Source organism: Schistocerca serialis, chromosome 1 (assembly GCF_023864345.2).
Source record: "Schistocerca serialis cubense isolate TAMUIC-IGC-003099 chromosome 1, iqSchSeri2.2, whole genome shotgun sequence".
NCBI lineage: Eukaryota > Metazoa > Arthropoda > Insecta > Orthoptera > Acrididae > Schistocerca > Schistocerca serialis.
The window spans coordinates 455444628-455463816 of record NC_064638.1 but is presented as its reverse complement, the minus strand read 5'-3'; positions in this window follow the sequence as shown (position 1 = coordinate 455463816).

Here is a 19189-nt window from a genome sequence, read left to right as displayed (position 1 = left end):
GTGATGTAATCCATGACAGAAGGGTCAATATCGGCATATTGCGATCGATACTGAACTTTCTTTGCTCTTTTGTTATGTTTGTGTATGATGTTACAATTTCGTGTTTTAATATTTGTGTTATTTCCGTAAGACTTCAAGTAATGTCTGATAGTAACTTAGCCGGCCAGAGTGGCCGTGCGGTTCTAGGCGCTACAGTCTGGAGCCGAGCTACCGCTATGGTCGTAGGTTCGAATCCTGCCTCGGGCATGGATGTCTGTGATGTACTTAGGTGAGTTAGGTTTAATTAGTTCTAAGTTCTAGGCGACTGATGACCTCAGAAGTTAAGTCGCATAGTGCCTAGAGCCATTTGATAGTAACTTATAAAACTCAATATAGTGTCTGTTTCTAGTATGTATAATTAGATGTTGACCAGCGATTCCAACTGCCGCAACTACTACCAATCCATATTACGAATTAGCTCGTGGATTTAATATTATATTTTGGTATTCCGATATGAAAACCTGAAAATGATTATAATGGCTTTAAACAGGCAGCGAACGAATTCGTGGTTGTTCCGGCATATTATCACAGCACAAATAACACAGTAACAGACGGACAGCTATAAAGAGCATTAATAAGATTTCCCAGCATGTTCTTGAAGATTCTGGTTCTGTACTATTAAGTGCTTTTGCCAATAAAGCTCCATAGTTTTTCTTGCTGAATCATGAGTTGGAGTTCCTCTGCGGATTTGCACTGGTGAGCAAACAGTAATGATGAATATTCTATTTGTAGTGTGCTTGTCAGGTACTTAAAATCCGTCTGTGCATATGCAAGAAAATACTTCCTTGTAACAGCAAATACGCATTTTGAATACCGTTAATTGTAAAGCAACTACGGGCGCTACAGCCACAAAGATGAAAAATTTATTTGTACGTATAGGTACAGTTACATATCCTGTCGCAGTGGATAATATCAAATTTTGTGATATTTATGAAAATAAAAATTTGGATGTTCAAGGTTTCTGAAGTTACTACCGGTAGAAATGAAAATAATGGTGGTGGAGCTGAAGCTAGATTCCGGCATCTAGTCTACTCTTACGAAGCAATGCCGAGTACGACGTTCCTTCCCGACGTGCAGGTCAGAGATCACAGGTATCTCATATTCTTAGTGAGAAGTGGGGGGGGGGGGCGGGAGGAGGCTGTGAAGGGAATTTGAATTTAATCCACAAAGTAGCGTAAAAATTCGTTCCGTATCCTCTGTTAGTATTGTTTGCTATGGGTCTCAATATTTGAGTAATATTTTAGGATGTGTCTCACAAGTATTTTGAAAGCAGTCTCCTTTGTATACTTACTGCATATTCCCGGCATCCCACAAGGAATCTACGCGCTTTTTATACAACTGAGCCTATGTATAACTGCATTTCATATCCTCACAAATTGCTACATGAAGTTATTTGTGTAAGTTTATTGATTACAGCTGTGACTCACTAATGTTATAGTCTTAGGTCAGTATGTTTTTCTTTGCGTTGTGAGGCGCCGAATTTTGCATTTCCGAACGTTCAAACAAAGTTGCTATCGTTGAACGTCTTTAAATTTTTTTTAAAGCTCTGGCTGGATATTTGTGCAGTGATTTTTTTTTTCAAGCTGTGCCTTGCCACATACAACTTCACCATCTGAAAACACCGTTAAGGCTGCTATTACTATTGTCTGGCAGGTCATTGACACAAAACGTAAGTAGCAGGAGTCCCAAAACACTTCCCTGGGGCACGCTTAAAGCTACTTCTACGTCTGTTGACGACTGTCCGTCCAAGTTAACATGCTGCGTCCTCCTACTAAGAAATTCTCAGTTCAGTCACAAATAAAGGCAAAACAAAAACAAACAAACACCATCCGAACAGGGTTTGAAGGCCTAACGGTACCGACCGGCCGCCGTGTCACCCTCAGACATTACGCGTCACAGGATGTGGGCATGTGGTCAGCACACCGCTCTCCCTGCCGTTGTCAGTTTTCGTTACCGGTGCCGCTACTTCTCAGTCAAATAGTTCCTCAGTTGGCCTCACAAGAGCTGGGTGTGCCCCGCTTGCCAACAGCACTCGGCAGACTCAAACGGTGACCCACCCAAGTGCTAGCCAAGCCCGGCAGTGCTTTACTTTGGTGATATGACGGGAACCAGTATTGCCACTGCGACAAGGCCGTTAGCCACAAATATAGGCATGGTGCAATAACCAGGAAAGTCGCTTTTACATTCCGAGTAAATCACAAAAAGCTGTCCAGAAGTTGGAAAAAAAATGGCACTAAGCACTATGGGACTTAACACCTGAGGTCATCAGTCCCCTAAACTTAGAACTACTTAAACCTAACTAACCTAAGGACATCACACACATCCATGCCCAAAGCAGGATTCGAACCTGCGACCGTAGCAGCAGCGCAGTTCCGGACTGAAGAGCCTAGAAGTTGGAAAACTTTATGAATCGGTCTTTTTTTTAGCAGTTTTTATTTAGACCATCAGCACACCGTAATAGCATGAAATTGTTTATTATATTTAATAAATTTAAAAAACGGGACTTGACTCGTTCTTGCACCAAACAAAAAGTAAGTAAATAACTAAAAAACAATTATTAGTGCTTTATAGGTTACTGAATATGACGAGGAATCTAAGAACTAGAAAACAAAAAAGAATAGATACCCTAACAAGAATCATCTGTGTGTAAGTCTGAGTGAAGTTCATTGTGTTTCTCCCTCTGATGAACTGTATCTAGCCGCGCGAGGTAGCCGCGCGGCTCCCCCCGTCGGAGGTTCTAAGTGCTTCCTCGGGCATGGATGTGTGTGTTGTCCCGAACGTAAGTTCGTTTCAGTTATATTAAGTAGCGCGTAAGTGTAGGGACCGATGACGTCAGCAGTTTGGTCCCATAGAAGCTTACCACAAATTTCCAAAACTGCATCTAGCTTTCGTAACAGTTCTGTCACAGAGCATCTTATAACACGCCATGCCTGTACATACTTCTTGGCAAGCTCCATGAAGTCTTTATACTTCTTAGATTTAACTGGCAGAAGCACTTCATAAAATTTTTCCTCAGGAAAAGTCAACGTACCTGAGCTTTACTGAACGATAAATAATTTTTGATGAAGTACACTACAGCTGACTATGGTAAAATAGCCGTGAGCATTGAGACAATCTTTCCATCGACGCACCAACCTGAAGATGCCCGTTTTGTAAAACACCGTGTCCTGTAGCATGAAGAAATCCGTAACGGCCTGATGCATATATAATCGTCCGACAGGAATCTTTAGGCCTTAGAGGCCATTTTTTGAGGGACCGAAGACGTAATAATCGTATGGGGAAAGATCAGGACTATAGGGCGGGTAGGGTACTTGAGTGTGTGAGTGTGTCCCACTTGAGTTGGCATAATGATGAAGCTGTCCGTTATTCAACTCTGGGGCATTCCAGACAGCCAAAAACAGATGCAGATTGTAGGCGTTTTCTTTAGTCTTTCCCGCTCTTATTAACAGAGATCCTGTAAGGTCTTGCTTCCTGGCAGAAATTTTTCTCTGCAATGAGTGTTAGCAAGAATTGTACAGGACGGGCAAAAATAAAACTGGCCACGTAAACTGACACTGAATTAATCGTTACTAATGTACAGGATAACTGCCCTTGACAGAAAATGCTGCGTGATTTCTCGATGCAACAGTCACATGTCATTGGCTGTGCCTCTCCCGCATGCTGTATCCTGAGTACTTCGTGTCAGTATGTTTGAGAGAATGAGGGGTGCAGACGTGTTTAGTGACCAAATGAATGCAACACACTGTGCTCCTAACGAAAAAACAGCACGTGTTCATTGTCGAGTGTTATACGAAGTAAAATTAGAAGAAAACACACGCGGAACTGTTTGTGCAAGAGTTGAAAATCAGATGCTAAACCTCCAGCAAAGTCTGCTACGCAAAACTTAGTTGCAAACGAGTGCGAGATGGGCTCTGTAGCGTTAAAAAACCGTAACTATTTGAAAATTCAAACACCATGAAACATTGTTGGCGTTAAAGAAAACCCGAAAGAACGTACGACGAAATCTCAGCGCCGTTTATCTCGGCAAGTGGAAATTAAGAGAGCTTCGTACCTAAACATTTGTATCCTTACAAATCTACGGCGCATGAGTTAAAGCGTTGAGACGTACTTTCAAGTGTTCAGTTCTCCCCTGGATACAAGTGGAATCACGACTCTTGGATCTATTTTTTTTTTTTTTTTCTATCTTCAGATGAGGCCTGGCTCTGCCTCTGAGGATATGTGAACTCACAGAACACGCACCACCGTGCATCATAAAACCCTATCAGTACTTTGAAGAGGCGCTGCATAATCTCAAGAACGGTGTTTGGTGCGGAATGTCTAGTATCCGCATCGTAAAACGATTCTTTTTTAATGCTAGCCAGAATGTGTAGATACTTTAATCCATACGTGGATCACCTCACAGAAGATGAATGACTCTATGGAAGTTTTCAAAAAGATGGAACAACAACCCATAGGGTGCTGGAAACTTTGTCACGAGTGAATGAGGTGAAGTGTTCGGTGAGAGGAGAGCCATCAGGAGAGGGAGGGCAATACCCTGGCCTTATCTTTCGCCTGATCTTTTTCTCCCTGTGATTTTTCTGTACACGAGATTGAAGGGTCAGATCAACTCACCTAACCCTCACACATGGAAATGCTACAGCAGGACTCTGTAAATGCTTTGCTACACGTGTCTCATAATTTCATAAATCGAACACAGCACTACAGCTACATTAATAGTAGTCATTTCCAGTATCTTCTGTGATGTTAATTAATAAGCGTCAATGCCGCGTCAGTCCCATTATAAATATTTTGCGTGACATCTTTTATTTTGGCCGACTTGTACGTTCCGGTCACAACCCACTGAAGAGGATTAGGGAAAGACTGGCCCTTCAGCAGAAGAACACCCCCTTCGGGCACAACAGCTACTCGACACTGGTGTGGTCAGGAAACGATATGTTACAGAGTTCTGCATGACAAGCATTTATGAGTTACTTAGCAGTTGTCCTGGAGAAAGCGTATCTGTTTGAGATACCTCTTCAGGCTTGATCTCAGTTAGCTCTAAGAGAGCAGAAACTATGTATCTAACGGTAATTGTGAAGCGTTACCACCGATGATCAGACAGGCTGTTGGTTGCTCAGTAACCTCCAGATGGTGGCAGTGTCTTGTGCCGCAGTCGGTCTCGACACGGTTTGCTGTCGCAGCTGGGGGCCCTTCCCAAAACACGAGCGCGCATGCGCCGCTAACGAGCGGAACAAAGAGTAACGACTCTGGTGCTTGGGCGCCCCGCAGCCGGCTTTATGCTCGCCGCTGGGTCAAGTGACGTCCCAGCCGTTAATTGTGTCTTTTGATTGTCACGGAGAGACGGAATGCTCGTAAGATGCAACGAGTTAGTAGTTTTGGTATCACGAGAGGGTCGTGTTCCGCGGCAGCTGTTGGGGCGCAGCGAACATAGAAGCTCATTTTTCTTCATGTGAGTTGTTCTCATCCACTTGTTACATGAGAAGCAGCTCTAAATATGAGTCCTTCACTCCGGATGCTAAATTGGTCTTACCATCATCGGTAACCCCATCCTTTCTTGTGGAATGCGAAATATTATGTAACGGGCGATAATAAACAACAGAAAAATTTCTTTATTAACGCTATTCGTCTTACCAAGTGATACGTTTCCATTGACCCGCGGTTCGATCTCGATAATCCTATGTCCAACGAAAACGTAACCGATTACGTCTTTGGGTAAAGATCGGGATACGCAGGGGCCGTCTGCTGCAGAGCCCGATGTTCAAAAATGTTGCTCTGAGCTGTGTGCTTCAAATACATTCTGGAGTTCCTGAGTTTTGAAATCGTTGCCACTAAAGGAGGGACATGAACAAGGACTTTCACATAACCCCGAAAAATAAGTCTATGATTGCCACGCCCGATATCTAGGCGGTCAAGAGCTGAACACAGCGTCGTCGTGTCCATTGCGACCGATCTAACGATTTGGAAGACGTTGTCTTCAAACTGTCTGCGCGGTTCCCATTCACTGCGGCTGGGCGGTGACCAAAATTTTGAACTTCTACATTTCTCTATAATCCTTTTAGATACATTGCTATTGAGGTCGTCATTATTTTTTTCTAATTTCGTTCAAATGGTTTATATGGCTCTGAGCTCTATGGGACTTAACATCTGAGGTCATCAGTCCCCTAGAACATAGAACTACTTAAACCTAACTAACCTGAGGACCTAAGGACATCATACACATCCATGCCCAAGGCAGGATTCGAACCTGCGACCGTAGTGGTCGCGCGGTTCCAGACTGTAGCCCCTAGTACCGCTCGGCCACTCAGGCCGGATTGAATTTCGTGATTCTTCACGCACACCCAATAGCTTTTTCCCTTATGTTGTAAGAAGAATTTTACGACCGATTTCTTTTTTAAATTGAATACGTGGAACCAATGCCACAGAGCCTGAGAAATCGTGTCACGTCACTACGTGTTGTCTATTACTGCTCATGCATGAGCTTGACTGCAAAATGAAATTTCACTCTGCAGCGGAGGTACGCTGATATGACACTTCCTGGCAGGTTAAAGCAGTATGTTGGGCCGACATCCGAAATCGGGACCTTTGCCTTTCGTGGGCAAGCGCTCTAATGACTGAGTTACCCAAACATGACTTAGGATCCCTCGTCACAACTTTAATTCCCCCAGTATCTAATCTCCTACCTTCCAAATTTTAAAAGTTCTCCCAAGAAACTTTGGGGAATAGCACCCCCGAAGAAAAAAACGATCACTCAGCATGCCACTTTAAGATTTTTTGCAGTCTCTTTCACTAATGTAAGAAGTACTTGAATTCCAAGTTAAAGGAACCATATTTCACAAACGTAAATCTGTGCTTAACTTCTTCAGCATGTCCAAACTTTTGACTGAAATGAACACATCACTCCGCTGCAGAGTGAAAGTTTCATTTTAGAACCATTCTCCAGGCAGTGGCTAAGCCTTCTCTCTGTAATATATTTTGTTTCAGGAGTGCTATTCCGACAAGTTTCGCAGGAGAACTACTGTGAAATTTGGAAGATAGGAGATTAAGTACTGGCGCAAGTAAAACTGTGAGGTACGGATCGGGAGTCATGCTTGGATAGGTCAGTCAGTAGAGCGCTTGCCCACGAAAGGGAAAAGTCTCTACTTCAACTCTCGGCCGACACACAGTTTTAATCTTCCAGGAAGTTTCGAACTAGTGCACCTTTTGTTGGTGAGTGTAAAGTTCATTCTGGAGTGTGAATTTCTTAGTCCGGGACAATCAAGTGGGAAAGCAGTATCGAGTTCATCTGAGTCAGGTTAAGTTGAAGTGAACATTTCTCTTGTAGGGTTTGGGAAGCTATGCTTCCAGTTTAAGAGGGGGAGGCTGAGCCATGTATCGACTCGTGCTACACAGTGTTTAGATTGCATTGGTTTTCCTTTTCTTCCCCTGACATGTTTGTTTGATATGTTGTCTGTCTTTAAGTGGCTGCTTCGTTGTCTTTTCCCTCTGCCTATCGATATCTGCGTTTTTGCTTCCGGGAAACTGCTATGGAGGATGTAAGATCTTTGACCGGTTATAACCTCATGTGGTGGCGCGGAAGTAGGGGAGTTACGCGCAGAGGGTGTGGAGGACACGGGAGGGCAGTGTGGCTCTCCAGCGCGAAGCAGGCGTGGTCGATTGTACCAAGTCGCCACGTGATGTCTGCCCTGTGGCCTCGGGCGACCGGGTTTCCTGTCCCTTGCACCGGTGTAATGAAAGACAGTGATCTTTCCTCCTGCTCTCGTTACTGTCCGATGAGAGGTGTAGTTTTGGCAGTTTCATTGTTTCGCGATTCTGTCGTGGGTTATGAGTAAAGTCATGCTTCTTGTTGGTTGATCATGTGGTCGCTCATTCAGGACTGTGTGGTGTAATGTTTCCTTGCACGAGGTTAGCACTAATTCTGTCAGCAAGTTAAGCCGTCTTATAAAAAGTTTTCGCTGGCTAAAAGTCGGTGCAGTGACCAGTCTGAGAGTGGCAATTGTGTTTATGGGCGTATTTAAACTGGCCAGTATTCTGTGTAGCCTGAGCATCCCTGAGTGAGTGATTTGTGGCCGCCTTACACGGGTCCGTCATATCTCTTATGTTCTGATGATATTCCAGGACACTTTTGTTTAAAGTTTTTTTTAAATTCCTCCAAGTTTGTATATTCCTTTTATTGCCATTAATCGTGTATTTGCTGAGACCTGTTTAATTTTTTGTAATGGCGGTGTTGGTAGCTTCTCTACCTCACCGTATTTTATTAACAAAATTCTGTATTTACTTTAGTAGCCTGTTTACTAATATACTTTAAATTTTTTTTAAATTGTTGTATTCCTATAAATTACTTTGATTGGCGTTAGCGGAGTGTTTTAAAAGGTTGTTTATTGCGTACTGCTAGTTTCTGTAAGATACGAATAAAACATTTGTGAGAAACTCAACTCGACAGTAAACTACTAGAGATTTGGCCCCGTTTCCCAACTTGTGGTGTGGCTTGTAGTAACCTTAACCACTGTGTGTGTGTGTGTGTGTGTGTGTGTGTGTGTCAAACATGTAGTGACACGAGGCAACTTCTCGGCCACTATGGCATGTGTTCGAAGTTTTCTCAATTTCAACAAAAAAGTCTTAAAATTCTTGCTAAAACAGAAGGCAAAAATCTTGGGGCTTGTAATGGTACTTGAATTACGCAACCATTACGGCACCTCATCTGCACCTCTCGATACCAGCAATATTCTACTGTGTTTCTGTAAAGTAGTTTACATATACCTGAGACAACATTCAGATTTGATTTCATTAATGTAGAGATACTTTGATACATCGATATGCTTATATTGCAATGATATTATTCTTGTGTGTATTCTTTCTTTTGTCACTATGACTTTGACGTACTTGTAACTCTGATTTTTGGGCGCGTAAGCGATTAGTTAGTTGTTAGAGAGTCGGACCTTGAAAAAGTCAAATCTTGGACGTCATGTTGGAAAGACGCATATTGTAGTCAGCTTATAAATCGTGAACTTTAACAGTGAGAAAGATATTTTCAAGAATGTTTTGTGTTGTGAAGTGATGTTTTGTGAGTTACGTGATACTGCAACAAAAGCAATAAAAACGTAGTGTAACTTAAATTCGGAGTGCTGATTATTTTTTTACATCACCATTGTGCTAACTTTCAAAGGTTTAATCTTCAAGAATGGTTTGTGAAACACATCTATAAAACTTTTGTATATAGCAGAATAAAACCTAGGCCTCTTTGCATCCGAGCTTGCAATCATCACCACCTAGATTTTCGGCGGTTAAGCCATGATTTTACAACGGGACCAGCGTGGGAAACACGAAAAGATGAGTGCCTAGTTTTTTCATTATTACATGAAATGACTTTATTAACTGTGCTCTAATGACACCTGCCACATAATAACTTTGTTGTCGCCCGAAAATGCAGTATTTAGCAGCGTAAGCAACACCACAATCATTATTAAATTTTGACCTTTGTTGTGGTAGGGTTGTTAGAGGCTGTGTGTGAAGAAACACGAAATTCGAAAAATGAGGACACCATAATGGGTACGCAGTAAATAGTTTCGATCGTCTCTAATCGCTATATTCATTTTGAGTTGCCCTGTGTTTTTAATACAGACTTACTGGGAGCCTAGGGAATCCCTAAATTTATTTCATGTTCGTTTTCATGGTTGGGAAATGTGCCAAAGCCCTTTTCCTCCGCTTTGAAACGTTCTGCGAGTGAGGAAGACACGTGGACACGTACAGGTCTCTCCCCATTTTTTTTCCAAACTGGTGCACCTGGCCGATCAGACCGTGGGCGGCAGCGCTATCGCCTGCGGGTGGCAGACTGCGGTCTGCCGAACAAGCGGCTCAGGGCGCGGGCCCGAGGCGGGCTGCCGCGGGCGCCGACAAACACGTGGGCCGCGCATCCCCGCCCAGCCGCAGCCTGGGCAGACTAGCTGCGCGGCCCTTTGTGCCGGCGAAACGGACCAGAATGCGACACGGCGCCGCGATACGGTACCGGCTCACAATCGGCGGAGCAGCGCTGCAGCCGCGGCGCACCCGCCTAAACAACGCGTAATTGCTTCAGGCCGCCCGCTCCGACCGCGGCGCGCAGCGACCGCCTTTTACGGGAATTTACCCGGCGCGTTTATTTTTATTCTGCTCCACACACGTGGATGGCTCTTGCAGAGCCCTCTTTCATTCTTCCGTTGCAGATAGTGCGGACGGTCGGTGTGTTATAAACGAGGGAAAAATAGTTTATACAGTAGACATACAGAGCTAACAGAAACCTAGCGTGGTGAAGTGGCAATATCCCAAACAGTTACAAATATCGTCCCGAAACATCTGGGCAATGATGTATATGATGATGATGGTGATGATGCTGACGAAGACGACACAACAACACCCAGTCATCTCGAGGCAGGTGAAAATCCCTGACCTCGCCGGGAATCGAACCCGGAACCCCGTGTTTTTTTTGTAACCATATATTTTTATTTAAATATATTAACAATGATACACTTAAAAAAAGGACGTTTTATTGTATTAACCTATTATATTCCTAGTGTTGGTTAATATTACTGTCATTTTATAGGTTTTCGTTTTTATATTTTTCCTTTTTCGTTTTTCTCTTATTGTTGTTCCTTAAACTCCTTTACATGGCCATTTGTCATCTTTTTTTGGGGGTAGACATTGCAGGACAGGCATAACAGTTTATATTTAGCATCGATCCATTGATTTTGAGTTCATGTTTCTGTATGTGATGCACTTGTGATGCCACAGGCACATTGTGTATTCTGGTTTGATCTCTTCCTCTAGTTTACACTGTTAGGTGGGACAGTATGAGGGAAACATCACCATGATAGATGGAGCAGAAGTGGAAGAAACTTTTTTACATATACTACAGATTATAACTAAATTGAAGAAGAGAGAAAATTTTGTCATATTATATAAGAGAAGCAGAAAGGAGAATGTGAGTAAACAATAGAATTTTATAGGCACAAAGTAAAGAAAATCATTTTAAAAAATTATAATAATTAGTAATTGGAACTTTCCACTAAGTAATGCTTGTCTCCTAGACAATATAGTACAAATAATGAAAAAATTTAATTAAAAAAACTGGTAGTACTACTGGGCATAGTTTTGACACTGTTTTGGCTGCGAGCATGACATGTTTGGTGAGAAGCACTCGGGAAGCGAGAACGCTACCGCGAGACCACGAGCTACGGACAATGATGTATAGTGCCTGACAAGAAAGGGGAAGCACACATGAGGGGAAGACAAAATTAAACGAAACTTCATGGGTTGAAAAGGTATGTGTTATAGAAGTGATTATTGTATCAAGTCAAATGTACGAAGAATTGAGCAGTACAAGCCAACTTATCAATGTGAAGTTGCACTCTTTCTGCCCTAGATGAGGAGTGCCATAAGTGGATTGTATTTTTTCCTGGGACACAATGCCCCACAACTATAGTGACTGATCCTTGATGTCCTCGATACTGGTGCTTGGACAGAGATGAGGTCCGAGCTGGTGCTACACATTCTATCGGGGACAGATTCCAGAAACTCACCACCACGCAGACGCCTCACGCAGACACGTGCCATGTGTGGGTGAGCATTGTTCTTTTGGAAAGTGGCGCCACTGTACTGTTGCACGACGGAAAATGTGAAGACGCAGGGTGTACTTGACGTAACGTTGTGTCATCAGCGTTCTCTCAGTCACTAACAGGAATGCCCTGAAAAGACACCCGACGGCTGCCTACACCATGACGCACGGAATAACACCGTCTCGTCTCTCGAAACCATTGAAAGGAAACCATCTTCCCCCAGGTCGCCAGTATACTGGCTGACGTTGATCATCCAGGATAGTCCAGTACCACTATTCATTGTTGAAGACAATGCAACGCCATTCATCAGCAGTCCAGTTTTTTCAGATCATGGCAGCAGTCCAAATGTAGCTGTGTGTCTCATGCTGTTAACAACAGGTTAAGCAAGTGACGGGACCCGCTTATCCAGCTGCTGCTGGTCTCCAAGCAGTGATGTGCGATGACACGAAATGTTGCAGTGAATCCGTTAGTTGTTGCTTGAAGCCAGGAGCAGCAGTACAGTACAACGGTGCTCCATTGTGGTCGGCAGGCGTAGTCGACCGGAACATTGACGGGTACGCCTGCCAGCGTCGGGATACTCTCATATCCGAATGCCCCACAAATCAGGAAAATGCACGACTCGCCCAGCTGGCCAAATGGGGACACACAATGAGGCCCCTTTCATGGCACGTCAGGTGCTGATAACGCTGTCTCATACGAGCGTCTGACGCTCTTCACATTAATCACTCAACATCTGTTGTTTTTTACGCTCCTCGTATGCCTTACCATCTCTGGTAAGTCATGGTGTGTACGTCTACGATGTTAAACTGACATTCGACCATGACTTCTGAATGCTGCACTTTTCTTTGTCAGAGCGCACATACAGTGTTTCAAAAAGCACTTAACAACTTTCAAAATTCATATAAGTAATTCATGTACATGCAGAGGTAAAATGGAATTGCCGTGTGGCTAGGGCCTCCCGTTGGGTAGACCGTTCGCCTGGTGCAAGTCTTTCGAGTTGGCGCCACTTCGGCGAGTTGCGTGTCGATGGGGATGTAATGATGATGGTGACAAGGACAACACAAAGCCCAGTCTCTGAGTGGAGAAAATCTCCGACCCAGTCGGGAATAGAACCCGGGCCGTTAGGCATGACATTCCATCGCGCTGACCACCCAGCTACCAGGGGCGGACAAATGTGAATGTATGACTAGGGCCTCCCGTCCGGTAGACAGTTCGCCGGGTGCGAGTCTTTCGATTTGACGCCACTTCGGCGACTTGCGCGTCGATGGGGATGAAGTGATAATGATTAGGACAACACGACCCCAGTCCCTGAGCGGAGAAAATCTCCGAACTAGCCGGGAATCGAACCCTGGCCCTTTGTATTGACATTCTGTCAGGCTGACCACCCATCTACCGGGGACGGAAACATACAGAGGTGATGTCTATTTGTTATGGAAATACATCAAGTTTTGTCTCGCATAATTCACTAGTGCCGAATCGCACCGTAAGGAACGCAAGCGGCAGTTGCGTTAAAGGTGGCTGCCTTCACTGGACCCGAGCGTGCTAGTTGTGCGTTTTGGTTTAAAGAATCGAAGTCGGCGACAAAAGTTGAGCGTAATTTCCGTACCAAGTACGTTAAAGATCCTCCTACTAGACGTACAATTTATGAGTGGCATGAGTGTTTTGTAGAAAAAGGGTGCTCGGTAACACTTGGAAAATCATCAAGTCGTTCAAGCACGTCTAACGACGTCGTTCAGCGAGTGAGACAACCCTACGAAATCGCGAATTGCAAATCCCACATACGACTGTTTGGCGTGTGCTGAGAAAAAACGTTCAAATGTGTGTGAAATCTTATGGGACCTAACTGCTAAGGTCATCAGTCCCTAAGCTTACAGCCCGCATCTCGTGGTCGTGCGGTAGCGTTCTCGCTTCCCACGCCCAGGTTCCCGGGTTCGATTCCCGGCCGGGTCAGGGATTTTCTCTGCCTCGTGATGGCTGGGTGTTGTGTGCTGTCCTTAGGTTAGTTAGGTTTAAGTAGTTCTAAGTTCTAGGGGACTGATGACCATGGATGTTAAGTCCCATAGTGCTCAGAGCCATTTGAACCATTTGAACCTAAGCTTACACACTACTTAACCTAAATTATCCTAGGACAAACACGCACACCCATGCCCGAGGGAGGACTCGAACCTCCACCGGGACCAGCCACACAGTCCATGACTGTAGCGCCCAAGACCGCTCGGCTAATCCCGCGCGGCTGTGTGTTGAGAAACCGTTTGCAATTGGAACCGTACAGATTGACGATCGTAGAAGCAATAAAAGACACTGATAAAATTGCTTTCAAGAACTTCTGTGCGGATATGTTAAATCGTTTGCATGAGGATGAGCATTTCTAGGACAAAATCATCTTTTCTGACAAGTCCATTTTCCACTTTAGTGGTAAGGTTAACACTTATTTATAGCTGTAGGATTTGGGGCGGTTAAAATCCATAAAACATTACAATATGTTTGTGATAACCCTGGACGGTTTTTGTGCATTGAGAAAGAGCAAAGTGTACGGCCCCTTTTTTTCCATGAGAAAATCATCAACAGGATAGTGTATGTGGATATGTTACAACAATTTTCGATACACAGATCGCTGAGGGTGGCCAAGAACGAAACGTTTACTTCATGATAGATGGTGCACCACCACACAACCTGGCTGACGTCCGGTATTTTATCGGTGACTGCTTTCAAGGTCAATGGATTGGCCGTGATGCGCCAATTGCATGGCCCCCACGTTCCCAGACGCGACACCCCTCGATTTTTTTTAGTGGGTGTTCATCAAGGATATAGTGTTAGTCCTCCTGTGCCGGCTTCTCTATATGAACTTGCAGCAATAGTTTACGCCACCACTGAGCAAGTTACACCTGCAATGCTACAGCAAGTTTGGGAAGAAATTGACTTCCGATGGGATGTGTGCAGGATAACCAACGGAAGCCACATACAACGTCTTTAGTTTAAGGTAAAAACTTGATGTGTTTCCCTACAAAATAACACAAAACCCAGCTCTACATTTTCTTTCAACAAATTTAGATGAATCTTTAATTTTGTAAAGTCCTTTTGAAACACCCTGTATTAAATCTCTTAAATATTCCAATTTTCAGACAGAATCTAGATAAAAATAACGGTTCTTTTTTGTAATTTCGCGTATAAAACAATTTTTGGATCATGGAGAATGGAGGGGGAATACTACCTTGATAAATTTTATTACTTGTTATAGTGTACTTGGATATGAATAAATACGTTCTGTTTAAATAGTGCCATAAACTTAACCGGAAATTTTCATCTAAGTATGACTGAAGAAGACAACAAAACACCACAAGGTCTCTGACACATCGAGAAATGACAGGAGTCTGAATTCTGCTCTCCTCCTGGGGTGTACCACACACTGGCATTAAATGTAGTTGTTACCACTGTATTCGGCGAGGCAAAAACAGAATTTCTGGGACTGAATATTGACGCTAAGTTGAAACTGCATGGACACACAAAATCAAGTGGAAAAATATTTCTATCGGAACACGAAAAAACGCTGATATGTTTCTGTTTATTTAAAAGGTTCCAATTGAAAAGTAAGGACCAGCAACCTCATTCTCCGTAACTAAGCACCTTTAAAAAAATTTCCAAACATTTTGACATGCAACCATATTCAGGCTTTTTGTAACGTGCAACTCACCTCAAACTCCCACAAGCTCCCCCAACTATAACCCAACTATAACTCATTCACACCTACTAGTCCACCACCAAAGCCGCTCGTACGAGTCCATTCCTAGATGCCCCTTCTCACTCATTCAGTCCCAGTCATTGCCATTACCTCTTTGCGTCTCTCTATCACTGTCTCCAGTATCACAGCCACAGTCCCCTTCGTTCTCTCACACTACTATAGTATCCTCTCACTGTCACTGTCTCCGTCTCGCTCTCTCTTAGTGCTAACATCTCATTTCTTTCTTCTTATTGCTGCTGCTGCTGTTTCTTCTTACTGTCAGTATGTCTTTCTTCCTCTGTCATTCTCATATACTCTGTCTCTCATTATCACTAGTTCTCAACCACTTCCATTTTTTCTCTCTCTCTACTTCTCCCACACTGTCACTGTCACAGGAGCGTATTTAAATGCTTTGTGCTACGACAGGAGCATTTTTCAGTTGATTTCCTTCTTTTTGCTGCTGCAGGAGGGCATGTAACGCTTGTGGAAAAGAAATGCATTGGTAAGCAAAATGTTGATAGTTTACTTCTTTGAAAAATGAAGTACTACTACTACTGCATCAACATGCCTTTGATTCATAACAGAAGTAGAAATGTCCTATGATATTACACGTTTTCTTTTATGCAAAAGCTTACAAAATAGCACTTATACCATAGATACAGTGCCTTTATAACTGCAATATTTTTACTGGCATTGGTATTCAGTACACATCTATTTCCTCATAAATCGCTTTCGTGAGATTAATTTTTCATATTGGAGATAGGAACAAAGTATATTCCACTCGCTACCATGAAAGTAGGCTATTACAGCATAAATTCTGACGTTATTCTGCTAGTTACAGTAGCCTTATACAGGTTCAGCAGAGCGCACCAACTTAGCGAAACATTTACCCACTTCGGACGAATGCAAAGTTTAATTTGACGGTAGAATTACGCAATACCGTGAAGCTCACGTATCCACTGGCGACGAAAGACCGACCAGAAATATTGTAGTACGAGGAAAAACCGAAAACTATATCTACGCATTTCTGGGAAGTCAGGAAACAAGGTTATATTACGAGTTGTTTACATCGGAAAATTCAAGTCACTTTATTCCAGCTCTATGGATTTTTATATGAACTGTCACATGCGTTTTACACTGTTAAGCAAACATTTTCTCTGATTGTTTCCGAAAATACTGTTTCGCAGTCTGTCATGTATTCTAAATGAATGGTAGAAATAGCATATGAGCCATTAAACTTTTCATGTATAAATTTCTAGACTGCTGAAACTCACACCGTGCTGCGAAATGTGCTCTGGAATCAAATTTGCTGGTAAATTAAAACCATGAGCCCGACCTTACTTCAAAACCGGCGTAAGTTAACTGAGGCACATATGTGGAGTTTTGACGTGCATGTGCGAGGTACTGACAAATCCTCCCAGTTTTATTTGAAACACAGAACAGTTACCTTGATCTGTAAAATGGAAATGAAGTCCCATGCTGCTTGACAAAGCGTAGGGGAACGATGCAGGAGACCCGCACCGGTGGTTTGCCGTTACCTTCCGCCGACAGTAATGGGGATGAATGATGATGATTAATACGACACAACAACACCCAGTCATCTCGGCGCAGGTGACAATCCCTGACTCCGCCGGGAATCGAACCCGGTACACTGGGCTCGGGAACCGAGAACGCTACCGCGAGACCACGAGCTACGGACTGCCTTAATTTACAGAAGAGAAAATTACCATACCAACACACATTTCCAGTAACAGTCTGAAGACGATTTCATGATCACCTGTTCGTATTTTACAGTCAGCCGATGTACGAAGTATAGCTTCAAAACATAAAATCCCCGTCGCTGATTTCAAACTCGGAAGGGCACTCTTAAGTAAATGTTGTTCTTCTACCGTCCGTCAAATCTACAAGACTGAGTGTCACATAATATGCCGTGACTCGCCATTCGATACATATCGTGACGTCGTTCCTACCACTCCAACCACGTCGAAGAATAGCTGTTATGATTAGTGACTAATCGGAAGCAGAATGTCCACGAAAACAGTCTTTTCAAACTTGACAGGTAGTTATGTCACTGGTCGCTGTACCTAATCTGTAATAGGAGTCGCAGGTCAACAGTAGTTAACGTTGATTAACAAGTACTTAGCTCTATACGAGTAATTGGACAAGAACATCAGTTAATTTCTTAGACCTCGTGGTGGTATACTTTCTCTGCCCTCATTTACCCTAATAAGTGAAACCCAAGGAAGGTGATACTGTACCATGTGACCTTGGAAACATCGATCCGACTTACAGGCATAAATCAAGCACTCAGTTTGTACATCGAATAACTAGAATTCATCTTGAGGATGTAGGTGAAGAGGAAGGGCCGCGCCATACTCATAACAAAGTGAGGAGCCCAAATTTGACTCATTAATTGAAACGTACTCTGCATTTTAGTTCCATATACAAACAGGAAAATGAATATTAAACACTGAAATCGGAGAAAAGTGTGCACTAGTATTCCGTATCTGACCTCGTATGATCAAGCGTCGGTTAAAATAAATGTTACAGAATAATTTAAAGGAAGCCACTCTAGCGCTGAGACGAGGGCGTGAGGGAAGTACTAGCAACAGTGGAGCATGGTGCCGTGTTACCTATCGTGTGGTCCTCAACATCTCACAGAGTTTTGCAGACGGCGGCTGGCAGTTGCCTTACGATCGCGTAAATCACGCACATCATTTAAGTCTCACGAATAGTAAACTGTGCCGACCCGAAAGTCGCCACTGTTCAGAAGCATTTGAACTCCCTCGCGACCGTGGTGCCTCCTAAACGAAGCTGCCTGCCGTCTGCCGCGATGTTGCAACACGAGTTCTTATTTATTTATTTAGTTAGTTAGTTAGCGTATGGCGCTACACACATGGTTTACACTTTTTACATTATGAAATTATATGATAAAATACACTATAAAATACATAAGTGAAGGATACATATTCAGATAAAATATAATACACAAACACAATAAAAAGTAACATCATAGCAGATATTTTGCGTTACACAAGTCTTCAAATTCTGACGTCCAGATTGGCGATCCACTCGAGACAGGGCGGTGTGGCGTTGAAGAAGTCAGCCCGACTACCCTGGTAGGCTCTTAATTCAGTCTTGGGCGATGTGCTGTATTGTTTCATTAGGCGCCCCACAGTCACAGCTAGGGCTGGGAAGCTTTTCCCACTTGTGTAGATTGTGTGCACATAGTCCATGTCCTGTTCGGATTCTGTTTAGGCTTTTCCATAACTGTCGTGGAAGTTCAAAGCCCTTAGGTTTCTCTGATGGACAATAATTTCATGGTTGCCAGGGGAGGGACTATCACTCCAGCTCTCGTGCCATTTAGTTTCCATGCTGAAGTTGGCAGCTGACAGTTGTTGGGCCAGTCTTAAAGGGGGATTTCTGGAGCGGAGTCGTATTCTTTCCAAAGTTGGGATATCTTCTTAGATAGGAAGTAGGGGGTTATTCACTATTTTTGTGTATTTCTTCATCAGAGCTTCCTGTCTTCGCAAGGAGAGTGAAGCTATATGACTAGGTGTTAGAAGCCAGTATAGTGGGTTAGGAGTTCTGTCTTCCGTCTACAGATGGAAACGGGCAGCGACCATGGGCGGAATCCTGCCCGCTGGAGCCCTAGTTGTTCGTTTGTTTTTCTGGTTCAGTAGCGTCAGTGGCGGCGTCTACCATCGGGTGATCCGGTGGTTGATGAAGTATACCAATTTCTCTGTTTTAAAATTATATTATTTTTAAATTCATCGAATGTTTGAATAAAATTTTCTTTTAATGTGAATTCTGGAAACAAATCACGAGATATTCTGTGACAGTA